The sequence below is a fragment of the Bombus bifarius genome, unplaced genomic scaffold (assembly GCF_011952205.1).
Source record: "Bombus bifarius isolate JDL3187 unplaced genomic scaffold, Bbif_JDL3187 scf7180000009426_frag, whole genome shotgun sequence".
NCBI classification, from domain to species: domain Eukaryota; kingdom Metazoa; phylum Arthropoda; class Insecta; order Hymenoptera; family Apidae; genus Bombus; species Bombus bifarius.
Window position 1 is genome coordinate 3,344 of NW_022885109.1, and position 10,301 is coordinate 13,644.

At 37.3% G+C, this 10,301-nt stretch overlaps 1 pseudogene; it reads left to right on the top strand.

Annotated features, from left to right (window-relative positions):
• Positions 1-288: 288 nt before the first annotated feature.
• LOC117215160 lies at positions 289-3,493 on the top strand (annotated as a pseudogene).
• Positions 3,494-10,301: the final 6,808 nt, after the last annotated feature.

A 10,301-nucleotide genomic window follows, 5' to 3' on the forward strand; every position in this document is an offset into this window, starting at 1 on the left:
AAGGAGTACTATATCTTGTATATTTCATACCTCGTTCGGTCTAATACTTCATATATGAAACCTATAGTGGTCATTGTTATCTATATTCATTCAATTAATATTTATTATTAATATTTATATTGAAACAATTTATGTTTATGTCTATGTATGAAGCATAAAAGTTTCAGCAACTATATGGTACGTGGTATTAGCATTATGCTAGGCATTATTTTACATTAGTCTTTGATTCCCTCTCTCTCGCTTGCGCGAATGAGAAGGATTACGTTCTTACTTCGTTGGAATTGAAACTTATAACTCAACTTAATATGCCTTCGCAATTACTTAACTTGTGACTTAGAGAGTACACGTAGATACCCCGACCATTACACTAAACGATTGTATGTGCCAGTTTATAAAATATGTACGTTGTCATTTACTATATAACATTTAAACCTGGCGACGTGGTAAATGTAAAGATTACAAATATTGATAAACTGAATGATTTCGTTAATGTACAACTTGGTAAATTTAATGTTCAAATTCCACCAGATCATATATCTGACGAAGATCTAAGTCCCTTACAAAAGCTGAAAGTCGACAAAGAAGTAGAAGCAAGAGTCTTGTTCCTTTATATAGGCCGAAAAAAGTATATCTCACTTTGAAAAGGTCTTTAATAACGAGTGACTTGCCCATTTTAGGAAACATACAAGACGCGAAAATTGTCTCGAAACACCACGCAACTATCGTTCAAATACATAAGCGTGGAATATTGGTAAAGTTTTTCGGGGATGTCAAAGGTTGGATTCCACATACTGCCCTCGAGCTGGAAACATCTAACGTAAATTGAAACTATTCAGCTGGACAAACAATTTTGGTAAAAATTCAAACAGTGAACACAGATTCGGGAAAAGTAGTTCTAAATGTGGCTAATCAAGACATAAAAGTTGAAGAAGCAACATTCGATATTGGTGAAGAAGTAGGGGGCACAATAATAGAATCATCCGCTCAGGGATTATATTTAAGAGTCAGTAGATATAAAGGACAAACTGTTAGTACAGGATTTTTACTAGATGGTCACATGTCACCTTGTATGGAGATTGCAGCTCTACTAGCATCAAAATATGTTCCTGGTCATACACTTTCAGCTCTTCTATTTGCTACAGTACCTAATTTAATTTTAACTAGGACTTTTGCAACTCAAGGAAGGTACAGGAATTTTGAAAAACTGAAAATAGGAGACTGTATACCTTGTACGATCAAGGATATGGGTATAAGACTGGTATAAGACTTATTTTTCCAGTTGCAGAATATACGCCATTTGGATATGTGTCCCATAGTAACGTTAGTAATTTTAATCTACTGCACGCAAACCAAATTTTATTGGCAAAAATATTTTCTATTAACAGGAAAGAACAACAATTAAGACTAACATTACCGCTAAAGAAAATATACATTGAATCCATTGATCCTGTATTTTAATAAATTAGTAGAACTTTCAAGGAATTCATATTACAAAAACAGACCCATTGCATCTGTCAAATTAGGGCAGAGAGTTACTGGAGAGATTGAAAAAATTACGCCTGATTGGTTGGTTGTTCAATTGCAGAATAACTTGCTAGGTATAGTGTCTAAGAATCATTACTCTGAGAATAAAAAAATAGGGGACAAAATTTCTGGGACGATTATATGGAAAAATTACGTACACGAGCTTGTCCAATCGACCACGTTATCGTTAATAATGCATAAGTGCCAAAATAAGTGCCAAACAAAATAAGCAAATACAATTTCCTGACGGTAAATTGCTACGTGGTAGAATCTTAATGGTGACAAATTGGTTTATCCTGATGCTCCTTCAAGGTATTGGCAACGGAACTTTAGCTGCGATACCTGTACGTCGTCACATAAATAGTTTACTGCCAGATCTAACACCTTATACTATTCATTCTAAAATTAAATGTTACACCTCATTAAATTTCAAAAAATCCGATATTATGCCTCTCAGCGTCATAAAATCTGCATTTGAAAAGAAGTGTTGTGTGAGAGAGAAATCGGATGATAATAATAACTTAAAAAGAAAGAAGCAAAATCAAGAGTACGTGGCACTCGCCAAAAAAATAAAAATTGAAAAGTTACGGGAAGACGAAACATGAAAAACAAAGGGAAACGAAACAGAGAAAAACCAGAGAAAGATTTAGAAAAGGAATATTCAAAGAGAATGTGTGTTGAACAAACAGGAGAAGAAAAGATTAAACTGGAAGATACCAAAGCTTCCGAAGAAGATTTGAAATATGCTGACTCAACTCTCCTTCAGGATAAAGAGTCATCTTGCGATAGTGAAGATGAAGTAGAAGAAAAACCAAATCTGAGAAATAAGAAATTATGTGCCGCTGAACGTCGAGAACAAAAAAGACAGGAGAAACGTGAAATACGTCAAAGAGAAGAAGCACTCGCCAATAACCAGTTACCAAATTCTGTACATCAGTTCGACAGATTAGTTTTAGCTAGTCTAGACAGTTCAATAGTATGGTTACAGTATATGGAATATCATTTACAAACAACAGAAATCGAGAAAGCAAGAGCAGTTGCAAGAAGAGCGGTGAAAACGATTAATTTCAGGGAACAGAAGGAAAAATTAAACGTTTGGAAGGCTTGGTTGAATTTGGAGTCTAAATTCGGATTTCCTAAAGCACTGAATGATGTTTTTCAAGAGGCAGTGAAGTCTAACGATTCACTGAAAGTATACAGTCACATGCTGACTGTTCATGTCGAGGCTAGCAGGCAGATGGAACTAGAGAAAACAATTAATACCATGATTGGAAAATTTAACTGTATTCCCGAGATGTGATTTAATTGTGGAGAAGGGTTGCTAAAAATGGGTTCGAGGGACAAATCGAGGCATATTATGCAGAGAGCATTCCAATCTTTGCCAGCATCTGAACGTATGTACACTACAGAAATAAAGAGAGAGCAGTAACTCTGTTTGAGCAAATTCTAAGTTCTTATCCGAAACAGGTGGATATATGGTCTTGTTATGTTGATTCTCTAGTTAAATCTAATGATACTGATATAGCAAGGTAAAAATATTTTTTCAACTATATTTTGTCTTTTTAATTTCATACAGAATTTATCTTCTAATAATTTGTATTTACAGGAAAGTTCTAGAGAGAGCAGTTGTTCAGGCATTACCGCCTAGAAAGGTAAAGATCCTCTTTAAAAAGTTCATCAATTTTGAAGAACGAGTTCTGCCCGAGCAGTCGAGCTATGCGTACGTAAAACATAGTGCCTCCGACATTGTGCGACAAGAGTAGAGCAACAGAACCAATCGAGGATGGAAAAAGTACCATCAATAAGAATACTAAACAAAGGAGAAACATACACTATAAGCAGGGCAGTAGACCAACAGAGCCCAATTAAAACAACAAGAGAAGTACAGGACTGCGCAAATACAAAAGAAATAGAAATGGAAATAATACAAGAAGACGACGTAAAGAGCAATACTAACAAGGATCTACCACAACATAACGAAAGTTGAAGAACTGTAACTCCCAGCAAAAAAAGAAAAATAAACACAAACACAAACGATAGGAGGACCACAGAAACAGAAAGTCAACAATGGCTACAAGAAATTCCTACACAAAACTCCTTCAGCTCACTGACAGAAGAGATGGACACAGACCCTACAGAAAAACCAAGAACACTCACTCCCAAGCCACCACCAATCTACATAGACGCAAAAATAATAGACCCCCTCATTGATCTGCTAAACAGCACGGCAGGAAAAGAAAACTGCACTATCAAACAGCTCAAACTGGACCAGGTAAAAGTACAAACTAATACCCCAGAAACCTACAGAAAAGTAACTAAAGCGCTAAAGGAAGAAAACGCTGGGTATCACACTTACCAACCCAAATCCGACAACAGCTGCAAAGCAGTAATCAGAGGTCTACACTCCAAAACAAATACAAACAAAATATGCGAGGAATTGGCCAAGATCGGACACCAGGTAAGAACGATCAACAATTTAGCCAGATTTGACACTAAGCAACCACTACCGCTATTCCTAATAGAGTTAGAACCGAAAAGCAACAACAAAGAAAAATTTGAAATTAAAAAAATCTCAAACACAATAATCACAGTCGAGCCACCCAGACATAGAAAAGATATACCACAATGCATGCGGTGTCAACAATACGGACACACAAAAAACTACTGCAACAGAAGCCCGGCGAACACAAGCCAGCTACAAAGGCTGCGTAGTCAGAAAACAACTACAAAGCAAACTCTTCCCGCCGATTCGAAACAGGACACACAACAATTTCCACACGCAACAAGACAACACAGAATCTATGTCAGCATCAAATACACAGCATGTAATGAACAATAACCACACTAACACCAATACCGTCAAAAACCGAAGCTACGCGCAAATAGTCAACCGGTCGTCACCCCTAGATAATCAAGAATAGAACAACCACAGCAACGACGCTACAGAAATCAAAGAGTTAATAAAACATTCCATAAAAAACACCGAAATACTCACAAAAATGATAAGCGAACAAAACGAACTCCTCAGACAGCAAACACAGCAGATAACAGACATGTTACAATTACTTACTAACGTGATGAGCAAAAAATAAAAATAGACACGCTTAAAATAGCAACCTGGAACTCTAACGGCCTACAACAAAGGGCCCTAGAAACTAAAACATTCCTGTATAGCAACAACATCGATATACTACTCGTTTCAGAAACACACCTCACAATGAAAAGCTATATAAAAATACCGCACTACACCATATGCGACACCAAGCATCCTCCAGGGAAAGCACACGGAGGGATGGCAGTAGTAATAAAAAACATTAAACATCACCTACACAGTCAGGTCAGTAAGGAACATATACAAGCAACCACCGTTACCGTACAGACTAACAGCAACCAACTGCAGTTGTCAGCAGTATACGTACCGCCGCGACACAAAACTACAACGCAAATGTGGGAAGAGTACTTTCGACACTTAGGTGACAAGTATATTGCAGCGGGAGACTACAATTCAAAGCACACACTATGGGGATCAAGAATCACTACACCTCGAGGTAGAACCTTGGAAAAATACATTAGAAACAATAACCTCAATATATTATCCACAGGAAGACCGACATACTGGCCGACAGACCTGAGCAAAATACCTGACCTGCTAGACTTTGCAGTTACAAAGGGACTAAACGCAAATAAACTAAACATAGCACCCAGCCTCGAGCTTACCTCCGACCATACGCCCATAATAATTGAATACAGAAACAAACCAATACTTTACAGCAGCACAGAGAAGCTATGCAATAAAACCACCAAATGGCAAATATTCAAAGAAATAATAGAGAGCAAAATCAGCTGCAACATCCCACTGAAAACACCTGAACACATCGATCAAGCAGTAACAACATTCACAGAAACTATCCAAGAAGCAGCAAGGGCAACCACTATACCTGAAACAACCAACAGACAAACAAAAACAGTTCCACTAGACATCCTCGAAAAAATTAGAGAAAAAAGAAAAGCGAAAGCAAAATGGCAAAAACAAAGAACAAAAGAAAACAAAAAACACCTAAACAAACTCACAAAAGAAATAAAAGACAAAATAAAAGAGCACAATAACAACGAGTTCACAAAGTTCATCGAGTCACTATCTGCTCACGAGAACTACAACTACTCCCTATGGAAAGCCACAAAAAAAATAAAGAAGACAATAAAACTGGTACCAGCAACCAGAAGAATGGGCAAGAAGCAACGAAGAGCAAGCTGAAGAATTTTCCAACCACCTATGCAACACATTCACCCCACACAACATCAACAACAGCAACCACAATAGCCATACGGACGAGGACGCGCTAACTACTAGTACACCAACTGACAATCACTACACCATACCCAAAGCAACAGCACAAGAAATCAGAAACATAATTGAGAAAACAAAAAATAATTAAGCACCAGGAATCGACCTAATTAACGGCAAAATCTTAAAAAACCTTCCGCCAAAAGCAATAAGACAAATCACAATAATAGTTAACGCAATACTAAGAATACAATACTTTTCAAAAACTTGGAAACTGGCACAAATCATAATGATACCCAAACCAGGCAAGGACCCACACGAAATCAAATCCTACCGACCAATCTCACTACTTCCGATGTTCTCTAAGATACTAGAGAAAATAGTTTACTATTTGGGGATAAACCCCATAATAGAGAAGAATCAACTAATACCGGATCACCAATTCGGATTCAGAAACAAACACTCCACAATAGAACCAGCGCACAGACTCGTCAATGAAATCTTACAGGCGCTGGAAACGAAACAATGCTGCACGGCACTCTTTATGGATATCGAAAAAGCATTCGATAAAATAAACCACACTAGCCTACTTCAATCAATCAGGAAACAGTTCCCGGAGCAGAGATACCAATTAATCAAATCATACTTAAGAAGCTTCATAGTAAAAATCAAAGACACATACTCTGAAGTTAAAGAAATCAAGGCAGGAGTTCCGCAAGGAAGCGTCCTAGGACCAATTTTATACACATCATACACGGCCAACATACCAACAACTAACAATAGCAAAATACTGACATTCGCGGATGACACAGCTGTACTAGTCAGGCACACTAACCCTGCAACAGCAGTTACACTACTACAAGAACATATCGCAAAAATAGAAAAGTGGCTTCAAGCAAAACAAATAAAAGCAAACCCCGATAAATGCAACCATATTACATTCACACTGCGAAAACAGAAACCACCAAACATTGTACTAAATGGCACACACATAATACAAACAAGGCAAGTCAAATACTAAGAATCCAATACTTTCCTAAACTGTGGAAACTAGCACAGGACATAATGTTACCTAAACCAGGCAAAGAACCACACCAAACTGCATCTTACAGACCAATATCATTACTTCCTGTGTTTTCCAAAATACCAGAGGAAATAATATGCAACCGCATAAAACCAATAATATAGAAGGAAAAATTAATACCAGATCACCAATTTCGATTCAGAAACATACACTCCACTATAGAGCAAATGCACAGGCTCATTAAAGAAATAATACTAGCATTAGAAAACAAACAATACTGTACAGCCCTCTCTATGGACATAGATAAAGCATTTGACAAAATAAACCACGAAAGCCTACTACAAACAATCAGGAAACAATTTCCGGAGCAAATATACCAATTAATAAAATCTTACTTAAGCAGCAGAACCTTCGTAATAAAAATCAAGGACACATACTCTGAAGTTAAAGACATAAAGGCAGGGGTTCCGCGAGGAAGCGTCTTAGGATCAATACTATAGACAAAACATACCAACAACTACCAATAGCAAAATACTGACACTCACGGACGACACAGCTGTACTAGTCAGGCACACTAACCCAGAAACAGCAGTCAAATTACTACAAGAACATATCACAAAAATAGAAAAGTGGCTGCAAGATAAACAAATAAAAGCAAACCCCGATAAATGCAACCATATTACATTCACACTGCGAAAACAGAAACCACCAAACATTGTACTAAATGGCACACACATAATACAAACAAGGCAAGTCAAATACTTAAGACTCCACTTAGATACACGACTCACATGGAAACAGCATATTAAAGCAACAACAGACAAAATACAGATGGCAAGGAGACAAATGTACTGGCTAACAAGTCGAAAATCCAAACTAAGCATAGAAAACAAACTAAAAATATATAAAATGGTCATAAAATCAATCTGGACGTACGGAATAGCACTATGGGGAACAGCAGCAATGAGCCATATAACCAAAATAGAGGCAACGCAATCTAAAATACTCAGAACAATAGTAAACGCGCCATGGTACGTTAGAAACGAGAACATTCGGAAAGACCTGGGAATACCAATGGTCAAGGAGGAGATTAACAGAAGTGCAAGAAGGTACAGAGAAAGAATACCCAAACAAATACAACGCACCCAAACCGGCTGGCAGCGGAAACGGTCGACACATCAAGCATAAAAAGAAGATTAAAAAGGAAACACCTAACAGATCTCACAAGGACATAACCTAACAAACACGATAATGGTACCCCGCTGGGGGTAGCCACCCACATGTTATATTAGTATACCGCTATAATATTTTACCAAATGTCCTACTGGACAAATTGTAAAAATTTAAATAAATAAATAATAAAAAAAATTTTGAAGAGCAGCATGGTACTGAGGAAGACATGACTCGTGTTCAAGAAATGGCTGTAGAATATGTAGAGAAGCAGTGTACAAAATGATTAAAAATAATAAAACATTTTGACACATATTTCATTACATCACGTGAGCAAAACCTATGTTACGTGGCGCAAGATGATCCGTGCGACGTCCTTCATTGTCGGACCGTCAAAACCCAAGCACCATTAAACAGGCCCTCAATAAATCTAAGGCCCCACCATAGAACTTTAACTTTTTAACGTCATTATTTTAACACATGTTTTAAGTTAATCCTTTTGTCCTGGAGGACTTTTTAAGCCTAGAAAGGTTTTCGGTTTATAGAGGGTTATTGGAAAGGTCCTTAGGCTTATTAGGCGCTCTTAAAAATTACGGAGACTGCGGGCAGTGACCTAACGGAAAAAGTGGATATTTATCTAACGGAAAATCCGGCTTTTTCCGGATTTTTTGTAAACAATGACACCCCCTAGCAAGGTTGGTAGGAGGTTTCCTTCTCCTCTCACCACTCATTAACATGACTGAAACCAATAGGCATCACATATCGTTACTCTCACCTTATTAACGAAAAGTGTGAGAAACGAATCCGCTTTCTTCGTTCAAGAAAACACACCCACACCGAGCTTTCCTCCGTAATTGCATGAGATCGGAACATCAGTCTCCTCTATTGCTACGTCAACTACAACAAGAAACTCAACTGTAAGGGCCTTGCTGTATTACCAAAGAATACTGTGCATGTGTATCGCATCTTCATACGCCAAATCGTCGTCTACGACATATATCATACGCAACGGCGTAAGTTCGTTGTATCAATTTGTTGAAAATATATAGTTTATAATCCTGTTAATCGCAGCGCTATATCACCTCAACCACCTCTATTATCTTAACGGAAATCAGGAGATCGATCTATTCGCGACGTCGATTATTATAATCGTAACGGGAATTTACGACTCCCGCTGATGTGTTTCCGCGCGATTACGTCTCCCCGCGATTGATTGAAAATACAACCTTAATTACACAATAGCTAAAACAGTCCAGTTATGTAAAGTTTTCTACCACATATACAAAATACTATTAATATTGATACAGATAAAAATGAAAAAAGTAATAATAAATTGACATATTTACAATTTCTCTGATCTCAAGTGCGTCCTTTTTATTGATTATTCTGTAATGACAAAAACAGGAATATGTCTAATCAAAAATCTTTTAGTACGTTTGGGACGCAACTGCTCCATTGTGCAGCAGTAGTTTTAGCTAATCGATCGTTACAACCACGTCCGCGCTATTGACTTCTTCAGAGGTCTCGGCGACATTTGAATTGTGCCTGAAATTGTACAATTTGGTTTTGTAGGTACCCAGGTAAATACCCTTGTCCAAGAAGTCTTCGTTTTTGTACTTCCCGTTCGTGGTTATTATGTTTTGCGTCTATCTTCTTAAACATATTTTTTGAGGTAATCCATGCTGCATCATGAAGACATTAAATAATGTAGATTTATATTGTTTCGACTCGAGATCTCTACCGATTCATTTATGTGATGCTCTGTATGAAGTGTATCATTGATCAATTTGAAGAGAGACACGATTTGAATTTTTGGACGAACTACAAATTTTTAATAGTTAGTAGCCAAAATTGAGAAGTTAAATGAAAATCCGCGCGGTCACCGTCTACTTCTTCATAAATGTAGTCATAGACTATGGACATAAAAATATGGATCGTACCATAGGTCTATGGTTTATTCATCTCTGGATATAATGTTCTTGATTCGTGATGTAGTCGCGCGTGGGTTGCCTCGTTGCTTATTGCCCCGGTGTAGCTGATTCCTCCATCTGGTTTAGGATCAGTTGCCTGCAGCTTGTGAAGCAAAAAAATCAGAGACTGTTGAAGAATTTTGAAGATAGATCTGTCTTATACTGTTCATTCTAAAATAAAACGATATATTTCATTAAGTTCCACAGAATAAATTATTGCGCCTATTTGCATGGTAAGATTTGCTTTCGAAAAGAAATACTATGTAAAAGACAAGTTGTGCGATAATAATAACCAAAAAGGGTTGATATTTCTAATTTCATAGTGTGC